Consider the following 21,217-nt stretch of genomic DNA (forward strand, 5'->3'; position numbering starts at 1 on the left):
TCACAGAAGCACCTTCTTGTGCAGATATTGATCAGCCTATGAATGCGCAATTGAATCTCCTCTTTGAATATCTTTCAAGAAAGATCACCACCATCTTCTTGGAGAATTCTTGGAGTAACGAGAAATATGAAACAAAAGTGAAAATGTCAGATTATCAAAAGTCTTGCGAACAAACTAGTGTTCAGTCTATTTATAGATTTTTGTTAAACAGTCAGATTCTCAGTCGAATGTGCTACTAATTCAGTCGACTATATTATACAGTTATAATAGTTTAGTCAACTTAGTAGCCTATGATCAACAAATAACAGAACTCATTCAATACAGTTGACCAAGTCATCAATGCTCAACTAACCTCTAAAAATATAGCCGTTAGAGTGCAAGAGCATAACAAAATTCCAAATCAAGCAACAGATACAGTCAAATATGTAAAACACAATGTCGACTATCACAATGTCAAACACTTTGACATTCTTTTCCTCTCAAAATCGCACATAGGATTCTCAAAATCTCTACAAAGGTTTTAGCATAGTCGTATCCATTAGTAATGTAGTCGACTGTACTAGAATTTTGCAGCACAAGAATAAGTTCATAAAAGTGCTTGTGATTTCTTGCTTTAAAATATGTGCAATAAAACATATGAAATGATGCATAGCACACAACACATTAAAGCATATACACATGTTCCAGAAATATATCAATCAATCAACACAAGAACATTTAACATAGTACATACACATACACATGTTCAACAGATATTACAGTTTAATCAGCATAAGAACATGTAATGCAACAACAACATGTACTTGTTATTAAGCAATGTGTTGTCATCATCAATAACTAGATTGATATAGAAATTGTGTTGTCAACAATCTCAACAGTTTCTCCATGATAATGGGGAACTAAACATTATTTGTTGTTGGGGAAAGATGTAATCCTTTGAAAATCTCATGTATTTGAACTGATTCTGATTTATATATGCTTCTTTAATTAATTGTTAGGGTTTTTCTCCTATGCTCTATGCTTGTTGTGTTTAACTCATTCATGACATGATTTTTGGTTTCTTTGATATGGACACATACTGAGGAATCGAGATCTTATGAATCTCTCCCAAGGGAACTATTTCCTAGACATAGGGATAGGACGCTTGGTTATCTTAAGCTTTTGTACGTAATGCAGAATCGATTATTAGGGATGCAAGACATTGTGGCCTAATAATTGAGGATAGGCTCTTTTCGCCGAGACATCGGGTTTTAAGTAATTTAGAAAGTGATATTAACATTTAATGAAGAAGAAGAATTCTTATATGCATGAGAGTGATTTGATGAAGTCTAAACCCTAACAACATATTCATCCCATATTATAAAATCATTCATTCACTTTTGTTTTAACCTCAATTGATCAATTTTCATTCATGTTTATTTTTGTTTCATTTGCATTTAAAAATCCATAAAATAGTTTTTCAAGTCTTAATTAGTTAAGTAATTACACAATTGTTTAGTTTCGTGAGTCTTAATTAGTTAAGTAATTACACTTGCAGATATCATTAACCGTGAACAACCCCCTAAAATCATGAAAAGATAGCACAAAAAATTCAAAAGCAAAATTCAAAGTATAGCTATTTCAACCAACATAGGAAAGTGTGAAAAATGGCAAAAATAAAACTTAAAAAAATCAAAAAGAAATAGTAAACAACTTTTTTTTCGGGCTGAGAGGGTGGGGCTCATGGCATAGCAATGGGGTTGCTTTACTCATGGGTTTCCACAAAAAAAAAAAAAAAAAAAAAAAAAAAAAAAAAAAACACATAGGATTTGTCCAATTCCGACTCCGGGAACAAAATACTATTCATATTCTATTCATACACTAGCTCAAGAGTGCTCAAAACTAAATATGGACAACCACAAGTACTTCTGATATTTTTCTATGAAAATATGACCCAAAATAAATACCACACAAAATTTCAACCAAAAACAAGACCCCTAGCTATCAAAATTAAAAATGCACATTTAATTAGGAAAAATGGGGCACTATTCACTGTGTGCAACTCTTTCATTGCATTCTAGTGCCTCAACAAGCCAAACGACATCCAATTTCTCCTAATTATGACTCAAACAAACATAACACAACACAATTAAGACACGCAATACGCACACACAGACCATAACAACACACACAAAAATGCATACAACACACACTAACAAAACAAAGAACCTAAGACCGAACCGTCGGTCCCCGGCAACGACACCAAAATTTGATCGAGGTCGTACCCGAATCAAATTTAATGTTCAAATAAATGCAGTATAACTAGGAGAATGACCCCTAGGTCGTCTCTCAAGGACCAAACTATGGTTTAGGTAATAGGTTGAACACTTGGTGGGGGTGGTTTATGAACAGTTTTGTGCAATGAAATTAACAAAGTCAAACACGAAATCAATATAGATTCAAAGACAGGTTGGTTATTGGCTTCCCTGCAATGTTCCAAGCCTTGATTCAAACTAATTATACGCTCTCCTCACCCTAATCTAACATCAATCAACCAACTAAGCAAAGATTAATTGGGTTTTCAAAACCACGAATTAAACAAACGCGATTGCAACGATTAATCAATTTTACACAGACAAATTAGGCAACTAAGTGTATATCTAATTTGAAAATCCCAAAATAAATTAACATAATGCAAGTTCAGGAGCATAATGACAGAGAATTAATCTCATGGAGACCATGCAGTTTGACCAATGACCAACCCAAAACAACTTAGCTTCCATAAAAATGAACTTAAAACTCAAAACCAGTATTGAATTCATTTCCTAATGCAAATAGAATTGGAAACACACAACAAAACCTACAAAACGCAAATGATTGTAATTTGAAATGCAACCCAGAAACGAAAACCCCAACCCTAAAACGAAAATAGAAATCACAATGCAACAAAGTAGAACACTACTGGAACAAGAAACCAAAAACGAAAATCAATTCAAAACATTAAATAGAAAATGCAATTGAAGGTGCTGGAACGAAAATGGGGAAAAACGAAATTGAAACATCAAAGGCAATGAACCGGCGAAATTAGATTAAGAGGAAATGCATTAACGAAATTTAATGTAAGCTTCAATATAAATTCAGAAAACAAAAGAGATTAACAAAGAGACAAAATGAACAAACCCTAGAATGAGCTATCGAAAACCAAAGATGTGAAAAGAGTAGAATGAGGAGAGTTGGAAAGTCTCCCCCCCCCCTTCGACACACCTATCTAGATCAGAAATGTCAAATGGGCCTAACCCCCAAATGGCCAAAAATGGCCCAATGTCCTAAATCTGTCCAAAAAGCCTTAAAAACGAAATTATAATTGAAATTAAATCTAAAATTCCTATGTGGAGAGTGATTGTTGACGTGGCAACCCTTAAATGTCCCAAAATATACTTCAAAAAATTCCCCTGCTATTAATAATAAAAATAATTAGCTCAGATAATTCAAATTAATTAAAATAAGAAGTTTTGGTCAAATTAAGCACAATTACCAAAAATGGGGAAATAATGGACATTGAAGCACAATTCCCTAATTAAATCTAGCACAATAAACTAAGTGAAATGGAGAAAATATTGACTTATCAACTACATCCATGCATTAGGTGTGTCTAAGTACTGAGTCCATCTTTAGAAGTTGTTTAGGATCTCTAAAGCCCAAACTCTTTCTTTTATCTGTCAAAATCTTTTGCGTGCCAATCAAGCCATTAGCCTTTGTATCTTCTCAAATGTCTCTCTCCTCCTCGAAACCCTAAATCTCTGATTTCGTCACTTCTCCCACTCTTATCCACTATTGACTAACACTCCTATAAAAAATCTTCTCGATATTCAAGAAATGCAAAATTTTTTTTCTGAATCTTTCTGTACTAACCACATTCAATGGACGAGACTGATTAATCCCCTATGACTAACTTTTTCCCTCTATTTAACACACTTCTCTTTCCATCTTCTCAACACATTCTCTCAAAATCATAAATTCATCTCTCACCGTTATTCCCTCTCAACACTCTGATTCCCCAAACCTTCAACATTCCAAACCAATGAAGCGTTCTTCCAAACCTACTCTTCTCATTTGATCACCAGAACAAGATGAACATGATAATCCAACATCTTTCTCTACTCCTATTCTCAAAACTTACCTACCTTACACATGTAGTTCTTCCACTTTATCACCACCCCTTCTTACCCTCAACATTGACATTTCCATCCTTTCCCTATCCTTCACTTCTTCTCCTCTCATCTCTTCCTTTCATTTCTTGTACATCTTGGTAACATACCGAGATGTCTCCCTTCCTTCCTTTTCTTTCTTGGTGTCGGGTTGTGATGTCCTTTCTCTCCTTCCCTTTTGATGTTTATCAAATAAGGGGGAGAATAGAGAAAGAGTAGATGCATCAGCATCTAAGAGCATGTACTCAAAGGGAGTACACCAGAAGTTAGAATAGCATAGAATCAATAGGAGTTTCTCTAGATTCTTAAAGTTCATTTTAGGAGTCCATGTTTACATTCATGTAATCTATTTTGTGTTTTAATAAAAGTTGTTGGTTGTTATTTATTTACTTTATTTCTTATATGTTGTTTATTTATTCTTTTAAGGTTGAATAGCCAACTTTGTCCCTAGTTTGGTTGGTATATCTCAATTTAGTCCCTTGTTCCAAAAGTGTTTGAAATGGATCCTTATTTTTAAATTTTTGAGTCAAATTAGTCTCTTCCGTTAAATATAATTTTTACGTGCTTAAGTATTGGTTAATTAGAGAAGAAAATGTTTTATTCTGGATTTTTTGAATTGGGGATAAATTCAGCGTAATTCAGCCCTAAATCATCTCCACCCACCTAAATGATTCAAAAATGGAAATCTAAACATTGTTTGGTTTAGAGCCCAAACCCTTTTAGAGTTTCATTCTTTGCAAACCAAACAGCTAGGGTTCTCCTCTTCACTAAGATAGGTAAACAGGGAAAACGGAGTCGATAGGGAGAAGCTCCAGATTCGGTGCCAGTGATGATGATGACGACCTCGATGAACGACGACAACCTCACTATCAGAACAAGAAGCTGGTGGGAGATGCGATGTCTTCGGCATGAATGGCTTTAACAACGGCCACTATGACCGGCTGAGAGCGACCGACGGCGAGACCCAAGGCCTGGTGTTGGTTGTTCACGCAATGGTGAAGCTGTGATGGAGCGATGAAGGAGAAGATGGTGTCGCGTGCATTGAGTGATTTCTTCTCGATGCCTTTCACTTCGTCGTGTCGTTCTCCCCAACCGCTACCTTAAGTTTCTTCGAACGCACCATCGAGACAAGCTTCCGACCATCGATGATGTTTCGCCTAGAGCCCTTCAGGAAGAAGCAGTACTCGTGGAACAGCCAATCAAGGTCCTGGCATATGTTTTGGTTCAAGCCAGAAACTCTGTGCCAGGTTTAGGGACTCTGTGGGGGTTCGGGGTTTGCACTAGGGAAGCACCCAACATTTGTGAGTGTGTGAGTGGGTTTGAGCCTTTGGATGGTCATGGGTGGGGTTTTGCTGACTATTGTCAAGGTTGTCACCGTGTGGACACCGAGTGTGATGGGGATGATGGATTTTAAGATCATGGAGCTGTGAGGTTTGGATTCAGGATTGAGTCTAGGAGGAAGGTGTTTGATTGGAAGGTTTTAAGTGGGGTTGTTATTGGGTCGATTGCGGTTTTGGGGATGGTGCAGGTGACATTGTTGGTGATGGTGAAAATGAGGGTTGGGAAGAAATTAGAAGAGGATGGTTGAGAGGAAGAAATTGGAAGATGAGGAAGATGGGTTGAGAGGAAGAAATTGGAAGATGAGGAAGATGGATTGAGAGGAAGATATTGACACGTAAGCACGAATACATCTATAAAATAACATGTTAGCACTGCCTTGTGTCACATCATCACCTTATTAACTATGTTAGGTTATATTTAACGGAAGGGACTAATTTGACTCAAAAATTAAAAAATAAGGACTCATTTCAAACACTTTTGTAACGAGGGACTAAATTGAGATTTGTCAACCAAACTAGGGACAAAGTTGGCTATTAAACCTTCTTTTTATGTGTTGATTAAATTTATATCTTCTTTTATTTGTTTATCATCTTTACGATTATACGCAATATTGTTTTTCGACTGTGTCCACTAACAGCATGCAAAAGATAAAAATAATAAAAGATGTAAAACACACAACAAAGCAAAACACACAAGACTTAAAACAAAATGTTGAACTAATAATGATTACATAATTAAATGTGTATTTGTTAAACATCAAAAATTGGGAGATTGTTAAAGACAAAATCGTCTATGCACCCAAAAGCTCTCATGTTTTGAAGTTTAATCAAACAACATTAAAACAAGATCATAATCAGAAAATAACTTAGGGCAAAAACACAAGACTTAGAGCCTGAACCCCAAACATACACAACTAGAACCCGAATCCCCAAACATAGAAAAATTTAGGAAAACACTTAAGTCTTAGGAAATAGAAAAAACATCTTGGTTATAACACCCAGACGCATGACTAAACAATGTTGTGCCTAAAGCATTTCTAAGAGAGATTGATCTAAACGCTTAATACTTATAATACCTGGAATAAGTATTCAACTTCTCCCGAAAACAAAAAAAAAAAGGTCGAGACAATGTCTCTGACAAAACATAATGAAAGAAATCTTAAGCAAGCTAAACATTATCTGTCTAAAATTAGACAAAAGCTAAAGCAGCATTTACTTGAATAAACGATGCCATGAGCTTAACAAGTACCTCATCTTTTGATGAAGTATATATCTACACTTGGTATCCTTAGAGAAAAGAACTTAATTTTAGAAAGCTACCTAACGGTAGAAAATCAAGAAACACTTTGTTGTTTTGAGCAAGCATTAAATGACATTAAATGTTCAACGTTCAAAAACAATAAAAAGTGATAAGAAAAAACGTATTTGTTGCATTTATAGTTTACTCTAACCTTGCAGATAAGTTATTCTACACACATCCATATTGCTACAAATCAAATATCAATAAGTGAATGTTAGAGACACACATGAATATAGGGTAAAAGCCCTAACTTGGAAAGTAAATCTTCTTGAAGCTTGTTGACCCTTGGCTAGAGTACTCCTTGGTGAGACACGTGTTCTTGTGTGTCAAGCATGTAATGGAAAGAATTTTTGTTAGTAATTGTCATGTGTCATGCTCCTAATGGAGAGAATTTCTCCATAGTAGTGACCATGTGTCATTTTCTTGATGGATAGAATTTTAACTTTTGCTCCAAGTTAGAATATTAAGGTTTTGCTTCCACAATTTAAAGACACCTTTAGAACTAAACTTATAAATAGATATGTCTCTCCTTGTAAATCTACCTTTGAATTGATTATTGTTATGTTATCAAATTTGTGTCATGCTACTTAACTCAGATCACTAAGACTAAAGTATCCCTTCTAGGTTTCCTCTAGTTACCTTTCATTAGGAGTTGATCTAGCCTCTTTTCATAGCACTCAAACACTACCATAGTTTATATCCTTAGCTTGAGTCATATATAATTTAGAAGAGGAGTCATCGTCTCATCACATCAAAACCATATGTACACACTATATTTTCACCACCATTAAGCTTTTACAAACCATCACCCGTTTTGGAATCTCCTTTTAACTTGAATCATATAACTTATAACTTGTAGGAAATTATCTCATCACTTTCGACCTCAATGCTGCAGAAAAAGAGTTTGTTAAAGGTCTTTCAAAGGCCGAGACTTTAAATGCCTTTGCCAAACTTAAGCCCAAACTACCTTATCTTTCTATGCTAGCGAGAGACATTTTATATTTTATATAATTTTGGATTCACTTTAAAACTTAGGCATACTATGGATTGTGCTTTGAAAAAACGTCAGAATTTCTAAATATGATTCTATGTAGCGCAAAAGTTAACGAGTATGAATGATTCATGAACTTCGGAAAAACTAACGTGCAATTTGAGGATAACATCAAAAAAACAACATAACTACCATACTTAGTTGCGAAAAGAACAACCACTATGAATAATAATGCACCTTCCAGGACTGGAGGAAAACATAAATGGTAGAACCTATAACCTCTATAACCAAAATGACATCTATATAGGGAAAAAAATAAGGGTGACTACTATGGAGAAATGAAAAACAACAAAGAATAACGACAATTTGAGGACGAAATAATGTTACTAATATGTTAATATCACGTTCTATAATTTTATAACTATAAATTATATTATAATAAAATAGATAATAGTTAAATATAGTAATGGAGGATTAAAATTCGGACATCTAAAATGGGAATAAAAGGGCCAAACGAAACCCATTTTCATTATTCATGCTGAAGTTACCCAATTTGTTAAACCCCTTCCAGCCATCCTCTTTCTAAGTTTTTACATACATTCTCTTTTTTTTTTGTTAGCACGCAGCATATGCCATCTAAAAGATCTGACAAATAAAGGAAGTGCTGCCATGAAACCATTTGAGAAAAGAAAAAATTCGAAATCCGAAGAATAATACATTTATATCCCAAAAATTAGCTAAATCGTCGAAAATCAAACTGGGGCTATCATGTTACCTATTAAACGGAAACAAGTTTGTATTTACATGTTTTGCGGCTGGACCTTGAGCTTCGCATAATTAAACGAAAAATTTACATATACACATACAAATAGCTGAAGCTGACCAGAAATTCTTTTAAAATATAGAAGACCTTAGTGAAACTGAATCTAGGAATATGAAAAGATGAAAAAATTCTGCTATTTACTCCTACATTATTTGCCTCAGGAATCCTCCATGAAAAGAATGAAAGATGCCCTTGTAGCAGCAAAATCTTGTGTACAACTTAAGTGAACGTATCTAGCGTAAGTGATATCCGGATCTCTCTCTGCCAAGCCAGGATGCAGATGATATGCATTTTCAAGTCATTAATATTGGATTCACTAAGTTTGTACACCCAATATAATAAACACGAATGGAGGCTATGANACAACAGAGAACGCCTTGTGTTGTCTTGGCATCATAACAGCCAATTGCAGCTCACCTTGTTGGCATAACTTTACTGGATCTTTGAATATGGTGATCCTTGCGACATTATTTGCCATTAATGCTACAAATGCAATGCTATAAGATTCGCTTCTATCGTTTGCAAACTGCCACTCTCTCAGAGATATGTTGAACCAGTCCTTTTTTGGAGATCTCGTTGCTTTGACTTCTATAAACTCTTCATTGTTATCTTCCCTAATGACTAAATCATATGGAAGTCCAGTTTCATTGATTTCATTAACCCACCTTACAGAAGTCTTTCCAACTTTGTCAACAAAGTATTTGCATGCAAGAAACTCACCTAACCTGCCAGTAACCTTCCCTTGGTTAGCATCAAAGGTGCCAGTTTGTAGTCGTTCTCTGTTGCAAAAAGCTGGCAAACTAAAATGAGCTTCATCCAGAGATTCATCTATAGCTTCATCCAAACCAACAAAATCAGAATTAGCATGGGTACTAAAAGCAGAGGGCTCAAAAAGATTGCATGATTGATNTTCAAAGTTCACATTATTATGCAACACTAGCGCCACAGAACTTGCTGATGGATCTTCCTTAATGGTCCAGTCAACAGTAAGTGATTCTTGTTCAGCACAAAATGGTGGGGAAATTATGCTTCCAGAAACATCATCCTTCNTCATTTCCGAAAAGCTGCCAACCTGAGCTGGTTTGGTCTTGAAACCATTGGCCCGGGCATAACTGAAATCTGGTGCAGTTTTCCAATCAGCAGGTGGCCAGTTGGGGCATACGACAGTCTTCCTTCTTTGAAAGATCTGTTCATTTGCAGATGGAACAAGATCTGAAGGTTTCAAAGNATCAGACTCTGTAATTGAAGAAATAGAAGACAAAGTCCAAACAGGTTCTTCAACTGGAAGTTTAGGTACTTTTTGGCTATTCAAAATGAAAAATTCTATTTGCTCCTNGGAGGATCCAGATTCTGCCATGGTTGTTATCATATGAAGGAAATTTGCCATGTGCAATTCAGAAGTCCTATCTAATAATAAACTAGAGAGCTCCAGGAATAATGAATGGTAATCTGATTCTTTAGTAGTGTAAAAGTTGTTTCCCTGTAAGTAACAACATACAAACACATTATATAAATACAGGTTCAGCAGCGAAACATTACTAATGATGAACTGAGAATCAAATCGTACACAGGAAGTGTCACCCTAAAAAGGTCGGCACATGTTCAGATTTTAATTATTAAAGAACTTTAAAAATTTGAAGAAAATATTCTCTTTTCATATGCAGGATGCCTAAATACCATTTAGAAAAAAGAAACAAAACAAATCAAGTGTGGGGCATAATTCAAATCTCTGGTCAAGGTGAAAAAATAGATCTTTCAAACTAAAAGTTGCCTGCTTCAATGTTTTATCCAAGTGAACACTTCCATCAAGCTTGGTTCAGTTTAATGAAGAACATGCATCCAGATAAATGATACAGCATTTAGATAAAATGTTTTGAACCAAACATACCTGCAAAAGACAACTACATTCAACTCGTCTTTTCGAAACACTGCCACNGGTCTTTATAACATTTCTGTAAAACAGCTTCTCAACAACAATGACTTTCAGATGTTTCAAAATATCAAAACCAGAATGCTTAAGTTTATCATATTTATCAGTATGAAATTTATGAATGTAGCGCTGTGCATATGGCAGAGCCCAGTTTACCAATGACTCTTTTGAACTAGAATCAGCATGACCATAATATATAGGTTCCCGAGTTACCACCTGCACAAAGTCATTGCATTGATGTAAATTCCGAAGTATACGATTGTATAAAAGAAGACAAAATTGAATATTAACAGAACAAGGGACAATTATGAAACTTATTCCATCGTATGAAATAAATCTACCCATAAACTCATAATAATCCTCTTTTAACATAACCCCACCATCGGGGTTTCACTCTAGAAGGTAAAATGCAGGAGATTGCCATTAATTGGGAAATCAATGGTTGAAGTTGTTATAAAGGCATGACTGTATGAAATGTAGAAATAATTCTCCACAGTTTTTGTGCACAAGTGAACAAATAATANAGTACACATTCTTTTTCTTTGGAAAATACCTTCCTTCTTGATAGGAACCAATGGTCTAGTAATGGAGATAGCTAAAGCGTGGTGAGACCAGCAGTGATGGTTGGGTCAGTGGGAGCATCCCAGCTACAAGTAACAATCTTTACTTATCTATACTACCCTGTCTAAACCCACACTCCAAGCCAGATAAATATAGAACTAACTAAAGCATTGGATGAAAAGCACCATCCAGATAAATTTTAAACTAGATGTGTTCATCAACCAACATATAAAATAGGAAAAATTGAAACTACTTTCTCTGTAAGTTAAATATAGTATATGCATAAGCTAATTTATAGAAGCTCTCTTATCTAGTTTCCAAAAATAGTTATTTTTATCCTGTACATTCTAATTTTAGTTCATGAAAAAAGTTAATTTCATTTTTTTAATTTTGTTCCTAGAAGGAGTTGTGGTGAAGCTCATCCAAACATGCCCATAATGACAAATAGGCCAGTCCAGTTAAGTGTTTTTATGTGGCTGATTAAATGCCCCTCAGTCATAACTCTAAATAGGTCCAAGGACTAACAAATTAAAGGGTTATTAGCTTACTGACAAAGGAAAATTCTTTTCAAAGTCTCAACAATTTTTTTTATCATCTCTGAAATATTCTTTGATTTCTTATGGTAACATGAATAGGCATAACGAGAAAACTCAACAAGTTAATCAAGTGGTAGCAGGTCCATGGAGAAAAACTGATAGGATATAGGGTGATAGGTTATAATGGGTTTAAATGAGAAGGGCAGTTAGGAGGAAGAGTTATTTGACAGTTAGTTAGCTAGTTAGTGGGAAGGGGAAGAGAGACTTTATAAATAGGGAGTGGGTTCAGTACAAGAGAGATTATTGAGTGTTTTTGTGTAAAGTCAGGACTTAATCCTGTAAAGAGAGGTTATGCTCTCAAGAAGGGAGGTTATACTCCCAAACCCATTCTTGTAAAGAGTACTTTCACAGCGAATAATAGACAAATCACATTCTTTCTTTACTGTTTTCTATCTACTGTTACTGTTCTTGTTAGGTTCCAAACCTAGAAACCTAACAAATTGGTCCGACCTGCCGTTTTGAAGTGGGGGTGAAGGATTAAGAAGCTATCGTTTTCCACTTGGGAGAGGACTGTCAGATCTCCTTAGGAGAGGGCTGCCAGATCAAGAAGGGATCAAGAAGTGATCAAGAAAGGGTGGAGGCATGGAAGGAAGAAACAATACCTTGGAGAGGAGGACCAGCGAACAGAAAATGAGCATGGCAGAATATAGAAGAAATGTGCAAGAAGTAAGAGAAATGTTGCAAGAAATCAAGATTCACATAAAGGGCTTAGGAAGAAGTAAGGAATCTGTCATAAAAGGGCAGAAAGAGGGTTCAGATGAAGGAAGACACGGGTGAACAGAATTGGAGGCGGCAGGTAGAATTGGCCAGGTTTGATGGGCTGGACCCATTGGGATGGATCTCTCAGGCAGAGAAGTTTTTTGACACCCAAAATGTCACAGAGAAGGAGAGGTTCAGGTTGGCTTACAACTGTATGGAGGGAGGCACAATCTATTGGTTCAGGGCCTGGAAAAATAAAACCAAGAACCTTTCTTGGAAAGGGCTGAAAGATGCATTAATAACGGGGTTTGGAGGAAGAGATAGAGGCGCTGTTTTTGAGAAGAAAAGCAAAACGAAAGCTGCAGTTTTGAGTGTTGATGGTTTTGCAAGAATTAGAGGGATAGGAGAGAAGAAAATATACGTGGAGAGGAAGGCAATGATGCAAACTGTGATGGAGACATGGGTGTGACTGCTGCTGGAAAAGTTGAAAAAGCTGTTATTTTTACTGCTACTGACAAAGTAGCAAAAGCTGTGGTTTTTACTGCTGCTGAAAAAGTTGCAAAAGCTATTGTTTTTACTGCTGTTGAGAAAGTTGCAAAAGTTGATATTTTTAGTGGAGATAGTGTGTATGTCAAAACAGCAAAGAAGGGGGAAGAATTGTTAAGGCCTGGGGTTAAAACAGTGGTGTCAGGAAGCAACCCAGTTAACGCTATTTACAGAGCAAGAGAGGAACTCCTGCAACACATCAAGAAAGGCAAGAAATTCTCTGAAGGAGATTACTGGGCCAATGATGAAGGGAAGAAGGTAGAAAGATGTCCACAAGGCAGTACACTAGATGAAGAACCATTTTTCCCGTGGGTTGAAGGACGGGAGTTGTCCAAAATGGAAGGGAATAACAGGGGCAACAAATGCTGCTGAAGTTCAGAACACCAAAGGATCAATAAAAGTACACCCAAACAGCAAAGAAAATGTAGTCCGAGGGTTCAAGGCCTGGCACCAAAAGTCCAATAACCTTTCTTGGAAAAATCTGGCAATAAATCTACTAAAGGGGGTTGAAGGGAACAGAAGAAGCATGCTATGTGAGAGTTGAGCAGCAATAACACAGATTGGGAGTACATGAGAGTTTGCAAGTAGATGGAGCAGCTGCCGAAAGTATTGTTGCTACAAGAGTCGATGAAGTCAGAGTTGAGATTTTGAAGACTTCACAAAATTGGGCTAAAAGAATTGGGCTAAAAGAATGCAAAAAGAATGAAACTCATTGGAGGGCAGCATCCAATGGATTTCCTTCATATGGTAACAGGTTGATGAAGAGGAGCCATGAGATCCAGCTTTCCGGTTCCAACCTTGAGGACAAGGTTGTTCTGCAACAGAGTGTAATGATAGGATATAGGGTGATACGTTATAATGGGTTTAAATGAGAAGGAAAGTTAGGAGGAAGAGTTATTTGACAGTTAGTTAGTTAGTGGAAAGGGGAAGAGAGACTTTATAAATAGAGAATGGATTTTGTACAGGGGAGATTATTGAGTGTTTCTTGTGTAAAGTCAGGACTTAATCCTGTAAAGAGAGGTTATGCTCTCCAAGAGGGAGGTTATGCTTCCAAACCCATCCTTGTAAAGAGTACTTTCACAGTGAATAATAGACAAATCCCATTCTTTCTTTACTGTTTTCTATCTACTGTTACTGTTCTTGTTAGGTTTCAAACCCAAAAATCTAACAAAAACATAGACCTTTTTAAGATGAAACTATTGAACGAAGATAAATGGGAATAACAAGTTAGTGTTAACCTCATCGAGATGTGATGTCTAGGAAGATTAGTAAATGTTGCAAAATCAGTCTTGGGGAAATGAAAGGCAGTGCTGAGATGAAAAATCTAGGCAATAGAAGGAAACTATTCAAACAAGGCAGAAACAGTTCTTTAGTGTCTAAAAGGGTGCAATAAGTTTGAAAATAGAACAAGTGTATGCTCGAAATTAGAGAAGGAATGTTGTTACCGAAACAATCTAAAACCTTAAGATTTTTAAAGAGAACAGAATGATTAAAGAAGGCAAACAAGATATATTTGGATCAAGAAAGATGTATTAAAGAGCAAAAAAGTAAACTTCTGACCACATATCAAGATATTAAAGAGGATGGGAGGTATTACTTTTATAAATTTACAATTATGAACAATGATTAGATTGTAATAAGAAAGGACNAGAAATCCAATATGACAAAAAATTGGATTACTATCATATATTTAAAAATGGAGAGGCAAGAGAAGCCTTGAGGAGGATGGAAAACGGTAAAGATGTTAGTCCAGATGATATTTNTATTGAACTTTAGAAGTGTGTTGGAAAACAAGATATCATTTGGCTCACTAAGCTATGAAATGCAGATGAACTAATCAAGCTATTAAAAAATGTCTAAACCACCTAAGTATAAAACTAATCAACAGCAATATAAAATGAGGGGGAAAATGCGATTGTAAATAATTTAATAGTCTAGACTGCAACAATATATAACAGAAAAAGAGAATCACAGGAGAAAGTGTGATCATACCTCCGAGATAGCTGGAATACCAAAGCTTTTCATGACGATGGAAATTTTTTCTTGTACCATTTCCTTACAATCATCGGTCACTTCTCGAAAATCGAGAAAGTCCAGGTTTTCCGAATGATTGAATTCCTTTTTCAACTTCTTATCATCACACCAGCAGATCAGACCGAAAGAAGGATGCAACGAAACCCATCTATCATGAACAGTGGGAAGCACAGGAAACTCTAATTTGGAAAGACATTCTTTCAGATAACTGACACCCTCAATACTAAGCGAACCAGACTTTAGTCCATCTGCCCACTTGAGATAAACCTGCAAAATCTGGAGAGAGCACAGGATAAGATTCCANGTAAAAGAAACACTTCCTATTTATAAACCAAAACTTACTTTATCTGCTGCTTGCGAAGGCGACATGACAGTTGATAACTGCAGCAAAAATTGAATATAGCTGCACAGAGGAGGTGCCTCTTGTACTTGACANTCATCAACAAAGAAACCACGAAGAGAAGGGTAAATATTGAATAACGACTTGTTTATAGGGGAATAAGATGAGTTGCACTGAGGATGGAACTCCTCCATTTGCTGAACAGAGCCAATTGAATCATGCCAATAAACTTCATTGGGATACACAAACGTCCCACATACAGCGTCATTATGATCATAGACAGATGAGTATGGTATAAATATGAAAGGTCCAGACATCAAGTCATCCATAGTTTTCTTCTTTGAAGATGCCATTTCATTCCAAATGAATGTATATAATTTGGTCATTTGTGTTATGCTGGCAAAAGCAATCGACATTATTTGTGCGTAAACTTGTGTAATTTAAAATTGTTAGCAAAGAAACAAAAGAATCACTGATAGTCAATGACATCCAATTTCTAAATTTGGCTACTTAACTTTTCTATTCCTACCAATAGGCACATAAACTTCTTCAACATAATAATAATAATAATAATAATAATAATAATAATAATAATAATAATAATAATAATAATAATAATAGTACTGATGATAATCATCCCAAGTTCCAACATCAATATAGATGACCCGCCCTTTTCCCTCCTTTGTCATTTCAATAAAATTTGCTGAGTAAGGTAAGCTTATAAGCAGATGAAATCTTAAAAGACTTTAGCTTAATATTTACAAGAAAATCCTACTCCAATATTACTTATCTCAATTTATTTTTCCTGGCTTCACTGTTTCAAGCATTATCTTATATTGTTTATTAGTGTACAAGTTTACCTACTGAAGTTGTGCAAAAGAAAGAAAAAAATAAAGTCGAGNTGTTGATGAAATTGCAAGCGTAGTCTTGTATANAAGTTTTAGCCTTTCAAAAGTTAAGGTATNAAGACTAGAACCTCAAACGAGTATAGATTGGATTGATTGACATTATCACCTACACCAGTAATTTCCAAGCTTTTAATATAGTTAACCTAATGAAATTTAAGAACAAAAATAAGGAATGAAAGAGGTAATAACTTGAAAGTCACAAAATAAGGAATGCAAGAGGTAATAAATTGGAAGTCAAATTGCTACTGCAACCAAATTTTGTTAATGAGAAGATTACGAGGACTCACATAAGTTTTGGTGAAAAAGACTACTTAAATAAAAAATGGTCTGACTTATTCAGTTTTTTAAAAAATGTTGCATTTGCAACCACATTGTAAAAATCTTACCCAAAATTATGTTGCTTTTGCAACCACATTGTAAAAATCTTACCCAAAATTATGTTGCTTTTGCAACCAGATTGTAAAAATCTTACCCAAAATTCCTGGAATGATCTAATCACTAACTGCCGGTGGTTCTTTAGAAAAAACTGCAGCGGTTAAATATGGTGATTGATAAAAAGAAAAATTTAAGTGATATACAATCTCAGTTGGACACTGCTTCTCTGTTGACACGATAAAACACGGTTTTTGGGCCTGAAAGGAGACACTGCACTGGGTCCTAATGGCTTTGGGGTCTCATTTTATCATGCATGTTGAGATATCATTGGTGGTGATGTGTGTACAGCACCTCAAAACTTTTTATTCAAAGTTGGACTTTGACAGTTATGAACTCCAATGTTGTTGCGCACATTCCCAAAATTGCTGGAGCTGATAAAATCACAGATTTTGTGCCTATTGCAGTGATCAATTTTAGATTCAAAGTCCTTTAAAAAATTTTGGCTGATAGACTGCCTGATATTTTACTAACAGGGTTAATTCGGTTAATCAAAATGGTTTCATTAAAGGAAGGCATATCATGGACTGTATTAGTATTACTTCAGAAGCCATCAATTTGTTATCAAAAAGACTAAAGGGGGTATTGTGGCTTTTAAAATTGACATTACTAAAGCCTTTGATACCTTGAATTTGAATTTTTTGCTTTAGGTTTTAAATAGTGTTAGAAATATTATATTTAGTTTATATTTATCTCTTATCTTTTAGTTAGTTAGTTTATATTTCTTATTTAGTTTGTTTATATTTCTTATTTGTATTTTGAGCTTAGCCCATATTTCTCTATTATAAATAAAGGACCTTATGTGTATATTCAACACAAGGGAGATTTCTCCTAATCTTCTTCCTATTTCATATGGTATCAGAGCAAGGTTCTCTGATTCTTTAGCCGTTGTCTTTGCCGTCTGCCCGCGGCCGGGCGCCATGGCTACCGGCAGACCCTACTAAAAGTCTTTCAACCTGTGTCATTCTACTGCAGCCAAGAAAGGCCACTTCCGCCACCACCGCCGGAGCTGCTGCCGTCATCGGAACCTCGCCGGAGCACCGCCGGAGCCATTGCCGGAGCCGCCGCCGGAGTTCCAAAATTGACCGACGACCACTCCATCCGAATCTTCCTCTCGTATCTGCGTTCTGGTGTATGCCTCCACGAATGGGCTCTAATTCCCTTTTCTCGTGTTGCACCGATTGGACCTAGCTTTGACTTTTGTTAGATATACTAGATTATTAGATATATTAAGTAGATATCTTATATTTATCTTTTATCTTTAGTTATTTTGTTATTATTTTTTTATTGGGCTTAGTCCATATTTCCTTTATTATAGATACAATACTCTATGTGTATACACAAGGAAGATTAATCTCATACATAGTTCTTCACTATATTCAATACGATATTTAGAGTTTAAGGTTCTTTCGAAAAAGATTTGTCGCTCTTGTCCACCGCACCCGCTGCTGCCATAGTCGTTCCCCACCTATCCCCTAAGGTTCAATTTTGACCACCAACCACATGGTTCTGCTCGTCTTGACCAAGCAACCTCAATGTTATTGAGACCACCACCGTCAAAGTCCAGATACACTCCCACACACCGATCAAAATTCACACACTCCGTCTTTTCCAGCCACGCGTGGCAACACATGCGGCATATTTTCCATCTTTCCCAGTCTTTTACATCCTATTTTGTTGCTCCTATAAGACTTAGGGGAAGATGGCATAAATGCTTACAGTTGTGTAAATCCATGGATTTGAAAGTTTCACATAATTTTTTGTGAAGGTAATCATTCCACAAATAAGTTGACAACTTTAGATGTACTTGAATTTATTTAATGAAAGATCACTCTATAAATATCTACCAATTTTTATGTCTTTCCTTAATGAAATTAAAAATCAATTTGGAAAAATAATCAAAATCTTAAGTGATAACACTAAAGAATGCTTTTCTTTTGCGTTGTATAAGCTGCTAAGCCCACACGACATTTTGCATTAGTCTACTTGTTGTCATACACCATCAACTAGACCTTAAAAATGTTTTTCTGCATGGCAATCTAGAAGAAAGAGTCTACATGGATCAATCTCTTGGGATTGTAAGTTGTGTCGCTCTCTCGAATGTCTCAAGCAATCTCCTCATGCTATGTTCACAAAGTTTAGCAACATTGTTCAATCCATTGGCTAAAACACAGTTAGGTTCACAAAGTTTAGCCACATTGTTCAATCCATTGGCTAAAATGCAATGAGGCTGACCACTCTATTTTCTATTGTCATACTTGCCCTAAAGAATGTGTATACTAAAGATTGTACATTAACAATATAGTTATCACAAGAAATGACGCGACTAAAATCTCTAAGGAGTCTCTGTACAACCATTTTCAGACCAAAAATTTTGGAAATTTCATATATTTTTTGGACAAAAATCTAACTCAATCAAAGGAAGGAGTGATAATTTCTCAAACGACATTGGCTAGAAAAATATTGGAGACTCAAAAATCCTTCATAAAATTATAACAGAAACCATAACGGGTTATGGTGGAAACATTGCTTTCAAAAGAAATATAATACCACCACATGTAATTCTAATACAAAAGTAACAATATTATAGTGAAAATAGGTATTTTTTTGAAAAATATTTATAGTTAAAATAGAGAAGAAAAATTTTAAAAATAATTGAAAATAGAAAAACAGGCTTGCTGACAATAGCTGCAACCAGCGTGCGGTGGTGGCAACAACCAGCAAGTAGTGGCGGCAGTGGTGGCTATTGGTGGCAGTAAGTTAGGGCAGCTGAAAAAGGATAAAAGAAAGTGTTCTAAAGTTGTGTGAATTAGTATGGGTTTGAAATTTTTATTGGGCCCGGCCCAACTTTTATTTGATTTTAAACATAGAAAACAAATAAGGTTGGTGAAATTAGGGTTTCCTATCATGTGCGTCACTGATGCCCTTCCCATCTCCCACTTTGTTGTTACTTTTCTCCATATAGATGTCATCTTTCTACTTCAGCCCCCTTCCTCCGCCGTTGCCATTCCACCATTGCCAGCCACTATGCAAAAAGTAACCGCCATGAACCACCACAAAAAATCCATTTTGCCACTGCCTTGTCGTGGCGGCAAGTCGAAAAACTACTACCGGTTTCCACCATGGCACCACTATGGCCGAAATTTGATAACATCAGATCAACCCTGATATGTAATAAAAAATGTACAAAAGTAGTGCATGATGGTGGATGCAGGTGAAGTAGACATTACAGATTTGAGGACTAGTATTTTTCTACAAGGAGGAGATGATGGAAGACTCCTAACCAAGGAACCAACCACTATAGCAAAGGCCAAGAGAATATAATAATAATAACTACTTCAATAGGCCAAGCTCTTATCAACATGGGTCAACCCTAATATGTAATAAAATGTACAAAAGTAGTGTAGATCATTCCAGCCTTATATTTGCACCGTCTGGTCTATAGGTTTAGACCTTGTATGTGAGCCAAGTAATTTAGGTTTTTCTGGCTTGGATTGTACAAACTAGGATTAGATTGGGGTAGAGTAGTCTAATTAGGGTTTCAATGGGACTCACTCAAGCCCAAGAGAAACCTTAGTCTAGTTACACGTTCAAAGAGGCTTGCGCATTTTGCACATATTGCAATGTCAAAAGCNTGATTTGACAAATGTCACTTGATCCACTCATGGTGCCATGAATTTAGGATCACATGTACATAGGTTTCCACCTTTTGTATTTTAAACTCGGAATGAGGAATGATATGATGCTAATTTGGTCTCATACTTGTTCTTGAGTTCCTTAACCTAGTCTCCTAAATTATAGCCACTAGCCTCTTCTTTGAGAGTTGACTGAACCTCTTTCAAGATCACTCATCCACTAAACACTTGTCCTCCTTCAAATCCTCCTTTTTTCTTCAATACGGCACATGTTGTAATATTAATCTTAGAGTCATTATATGTGTCGCATACAAACAGTGTTGGGTACAATTAATTCAAATTTATGTGTCACCGTATCTTTTATGTCATTGTGCTTCTATATGAAAAGTCTGGCAGTTAATCAAACAACTCTAATTAAACTGCATATGTAAAAGCTGTAAAGGACATGCATACCTTGCCTTGAATGGAGTCTTCGATGATTTTCTCAAGGCCTTAAGAACGTCCAAAATATCACCAAGTGTAACCCTAGTCTTAAACCCAAAATCTTTTACCAATCTTTCACTTTTCACCTAATTGAACACAGAAAAAAACTGTCAAATTCCAGTTACTATAGTCTTTTTTCAGCTAACTGTGTCACAGTATTCAAAATCCAAAATACAAGTACACAACATTGATGTAGCACAGGTACTGCAACCAAAGGAAAGCATTAAAAAAACAGTAGTTTATCAAAAATTCAAATTTTGAAACTTAATTAGCAGATAGAAAAATTAATATCCTCACATATAATTCTGGCTCTAGTAGGACAAGCAATCCAACCAAACGACAACCAAAATCCAAGCTAGGAAAGGCAATTCTAATACAACATAATAATAGCATAAAAATGACCTAAGTATAT

General features: G+C 35.7%; 1 protein-coding gene across 1 annotated transcript in view; it reads right to left on the minus strand.

Annotated features, from left to right (window-relative positions):
• Window positions 1–20,774: 20,774 nt before the first annotated feature.
• LOC106752939 overlaps window positions 20,775–21,217 on the minus strand; it is a gene marked incomplete in the record, with an annotated part of 19,746 nt that continues 19,303 nt past the window's right edge. The window contains 1 exon segment of the mRNA XM_022777339.1: window positions 20,775–20,891.

This window comes from Vigna radiata, unplaced genomic scaffold (genome assembly GCF_000741045.1).
Source record: "Vigna radiata var. radiata cultivar VC1973A unplaced genomic scaffold, Vradiata_ver6 scaffold_129, whole genome shotgun sequence".
NCBI lineage: Eukaryota > Viridiplantae > Streptophyta > Magnoliopsida > Fabales > Fabaceae > Vigna > Vigna radiata.